Raw genomic sequence first — 5,068 nt, 5'->3', positions numbered from 1 at the left:
GGCTTTTCTCCAAAGTTAGAAGGATGGCTGCCAGAGTCCAAGCACCAGTATCTCATGATACTATCCCAAGAGGGAAAAAAGGGGACTAGGACAAAAATATACAATTCTCTAGTTTTATCAAGGAAAACATTCTTCAAGATGACATTCAGATAACCTCTCATTGGCCAAAAGTGAATCACATGGCCACTTCTAAGTTCAGAAGATGATGTAGAAATAAATATCTGGTAAAAATGAAGAAGACTGCCAAGACTAGAATCACCAATCCATAACGCATGCCTTTAATCTAGACACATGGCTACTCCAAAACAAGCCAGGCTGCTCTCATCAAGAAAAAAGTCAGAAATAGGTTTTAGATAGACAACCAACAGTTTCTGACACATTCTACCTTGAAGAAGGGGAAAGAGAATATGGAGATAAATGGTTTTATTGATTCAGAAATTTGGTAGATAATAGAGAATAATGGACGATGAACACTTATATGTGAAATTTAAAAAAATAATATCATGACTCTATAAACAAAATAGGAAGAGTCTCACAGATATAGAAAACAAACTTATGGTTACCAAAGTGGAAAGGGAGGGTAGGGAGCAATAATTCAGGGGTATAGGATTAACAGATACAAACTTTCATACATGAAATAGATAGGCATCAGGATTTACTATATAGCTTAGGGAACAATATTCAATATCTTATAATAATCTATAATGGAAAATAATCTGAAAAAAATATATATATAACTGAATCATCTTGCTGTACATCTGAAACTAATACAATATTGTAAATTAACTATATTTCAGGAAAAAAAGAGGAAGCCAAAGTATACTGGGACAAAGAGTAAATGAGACCTAATGAAAACGAGAAAAGTGTTTAACAAGCTACAAAATATACAGAGACACAGACACATACTACACACAAAATGCAGTTATCACTAAGATATTTGATATCTTAATTTTTAAAACTAACAAAAATAATAGAAAATTTAGGCTCCATGATTTTTTCTGTGTGCCTTTCAGATACCTCTTAAATTATCTGTAGTGTCTAATCTGTCTATGGTAGACATATTAATATGAATTCTTCAATCCCATAAATGCCATAATTCAATGTGGGATTTAATCTTAATTCTAATCCTTACTAGTTTCATGACCTTGGGTCATGCGTTTTGTCCAAGGTCACCCATCTAGTTTGTAAGGTAATTGGGCTTCAAATTCAGATCTAACTCCAAAGCTTACAATCTTTACCACTGAGACTTCTGGTGAACCTGCTGAAGCCAGCCCCCACTTTTAGCAATGCCAGCATGACTTTGGTCTTTCCACATGAATGTACCTACCCTCCCTTCCACAGCACACAGACAGAATGAGAGGTATATGAGGAGAGACTGGATAGAGGTCCTCAGGTCAAGAATCCTGCCAAGAGGCAAGAGTAAAAGTGCTAGTCTCTGTACCTCCCAAGGATGAACGGTCTATCCCTTCCTTCTACCTAACCATGTCTTTTTCTGAATCCCTAGCCAGCTGTAGCTGAGAAACAGATAACCTGTTATACAGAGGAGTTCTCCAGCAAAGGGCTGGGTGAAAGAAATGTACCTAAGTGGTGCCAATTACATAAGGCAGTCACATACAAACTTCACGGACCACCACTCTGCATTCACCGCGGAGGCCTTCCAGCCGGCATCACCTGTGGTAATAAGCAGCATGTCAATCATGTCATCACCAGAGTGAAAGTACGTGGGGACAGAAAGCTCTAAATATTCATTTGAAATCAACCACTCACATTTTAAATGGTTTGGATGTGTAATCTAGGGAACTGTTTTTAACTGAAACAGAGGAAATTATTACAAAGAGTTTCAAAAGAAAAAGGATTGGTATGTTAAATTTCAGCTATTTTTTATGGGTTTTCCACAGCCGTAGGCTGGTCTTTTTTGCATTTTACTTTTTCTCTTCTATTAGTGAACAAACAAAAACATGACAGCAGCTAACACCAGGCCCTTTGAGCCTTTGCTCTATAACAAAGCAATTTAGGGAGGCAGACAGAGGATGGAGTCGACTTTTACGAGAAAGTTGCTCCGTTTGCTCTGATACAACTTTTCATTCAGATGTTTTATGATAACTGCAGTCTCTAAAGACTGACTCACTGCAAAGTTAAGACTGATATTTTATAACAAGACCTCCCTTATTACTTAATCACTTTAATCTGACAATAAAACCATCTGCCTGTAATGGGCCAGCTCCACAGACTGCTCAAATCCAGAAAGCTGAATGTCTAAAAGGACTCACTGTTTTATCGTGGGATGCCAAATTTTACTTTTAGACAGACTTTGAGTTTCAATTTTAAGTCATCAATAGGATGAGATGTTTTGCTTTTTTATTTTTTCCCCCAATATGGGCATCTAAAAATTTAAAAATCAGATTGGTTTTACGTTAAACAATGAAAGAACCATCAGCAGCAGTGCTTGGGTGATATGGACTCTCACATTTGGTGACCTGTTGTTGGCTTACAACCACCACAACAAGAATTCCTGAGATTTATTGAGTTGTTATGTGAGGGAGTGTGCTTTACATGCAATGTGTCATTGAATTCCCAGAAGAACCTTGCAGGAAAAGAACTATTATTTTCTCCATTTTATAGAGGGAAAAAACTAAGACTTAAAGCCATTGAACAAGCGTCAAAAGTCATAGAGTTGATGGCAGTGGTGGGGCTCAAACTCAAGAGGTTTGAGATCAGAGTCCAATACACCTAACCCTTATTACAAAGGAAACAGGAGGCATCAATTGCTATAATGAGTGAAAGCCCACATTTAGAGGACCATGTCAATGGTTAATGAGTTAATCCAACAGCAAAAAGGGTAAGTACTGAATATTTATGTAAACAATATATGTAGCATTTAAGAGCCCTGTAAACATGAACCATATTTTCACCTTCATTTTTGGTATAGAAGAATATTTTGAGACATAGAAAGAAAAGGAAAAAAATATATACGTATAACTGAATCACTATGCTACACACCAGAAATTAGCACAACACTGTAAACTGACTATACTTCAATAAAATATATATATATATGTAATAAAAAACAAAACAAATGGACAAACATGACAAAATAGAAACAGACTTATCAATAAGAGAACAAAATTTTGATTGCCAGCGGGGAAGGGCTGGGAGAATGGGTGAAACAAGTGAAAGGGATGAAGATGTTCAAACTACCAGCTATGAAGTAAATGTCACAAGATGTAATGTACAACACAGGGGACAGAGTCAATAATATTATAGTAACTTTGCATCATGCATAATCTATAAAAAACATCAAAACTACTATGTGAAACTACACCTGCAACTAATTGAATATTGTAAGTCAACTACACTTAAATAAAAATAAATAACAAATAAAAAAAAGAAAACTAAATAGATGCCTTTAGGTCAGAATGATTTTCAGGGGGCTAAATCTTGGTAAGTAGACCCTGTTATGCTAAGCACTTGACAAGGCTTGTAATACTTTACAAAGGAGAGGTATTTATACCAAATTCACTGGCTCTTTGAAGACTCAAAGGCAAAAAAGAAAGATACGCATTTTGTTACTCACGCTGTACTTTCTAATTATGACATCTATTTCTTGACTTGATGCTTCATAACCAGGTGAACAGACTTGTGTCATATAGTGTTATGAACTGATCAAGTAAAAGCCTTTTATTGACCCATTGACCCAGCTGTTCCAGAATTAGGCCCCATTAAAGAGATAAGATGAAAATTCCCATTCCATGTTTCTTTAAATGCAAAACTACTCCAGAGCTGGACAACTGGATCACAGTTTATGAGTTTTATTCCAGTTTTGTACATAAATGAATCCACAGAATCCATGTGGACATGATCAGAGTGAGGCTGGTAGAGACTGAAGGGATGAAATTTGTGTGAAAACAAGAATGAGATAATAGTAAGGTCCTGCAGAAAGGGAGAGAATGAGCAGTTTAAGTTGCAAGGAACAGACTTAGGCTATAGTACCTTTTTTTAAATATAAGATACATTTGGAAATGAGAAAACTGATCATAAGCCTGATCACCAAGTGACATGAACTTACAAAAATTTATTGTCACATAGATTGGCTTCACACAGAAGGGAATATAATTCAGAAACTGGAAGCTGATTTAGAATCCAGCATAACTCTAGACCCTGGTTTGTCTCCTCCCCCAGGGCAACAGGATCTCTTTGTTTTCTGCTTGAAACTCAGCTACGCTCTGTGCCTCTGCCCCTTTTTATCAGTCATTGGCTTCTGCCCTTCCTTCCAAGTACTCTTTTCCTTTTGTGAGTCTGGCATCCAGCATCTCCAAGGCAGAGAACCCATTTTGTTCACTAGTCCACCATCCAGTAGAGAGGTCCTTCAGAAGTATTTGTGTCAGAAAATCTAATTTGTTTCTAGTTGGTCTGAAGACCTGCTGTCTTTGGGTCAAATTCCTACCCCTTGCCCAACAGCCATGACCATGCTAATGGGATGACAGCAAGCAGAACATGGTTACCCACGGTGCCGGGACAACACGCTCTCCTAGATGCCCTACCACCACTCTGGCTGCTCCTTGGGTTCTTTTTCAAGCTTATGCTCCTCTGTTTCAGCATTAAATGTTGGGTTTCCTTGAGACAAAGCTTTAGGCTTTTTTGGTTTTTCCCCACTATCTTTCTCCTTATGTAATCTCTACCAAGCCCATGGCTTCAGTTCACAAACATGTGCCAACGATTTCTGAATAATATCTCTTGCCTAGATCTCCCCTTTGGGCTCCAGATCAGATATCTAATTGTTAAGTTGATATTTCCATTTTTATAACTCAGAGACATCTCAGTTGGAACTTGTTTTGGACTTAGTCTCTTTTGCCTCAAACCTGTCTGTCTTCCAGTATACACCACTATCCATTTAACTGCAAAAGTCATAAGCTTACAAGTCATGTTTGACATATCCTTCTGCCTCAAATCCATTTTAATCTATCCCCCGCTCAGTCAATCTCATTTCATCAACGTCTCTTAAAGCCATTCCCTTTCATGCTCTTCAGAGCCACCACTGTAGTTCATGCTACCCTGGACTCATGCTCAA

The sequence above is a fragment of the Camelus ferus genome, chromosome 11, assembly GCF_009834535.1.
Source record: "Camelus ferus isolate YT-003-E chromosome 11, BCGSAC_Cfer_1.0, whole genome shotgun sequence".
NCBI lineage: Eukaryota > Metazoa > Chordata > Mammalia > Artiodactyla > Camelidae > Camelus > Camelus ferus.
The sequence above is the reverse complement of the archived record's forward strand: the minus strand, read 5'-3'. Positions refer to the sequence as shown.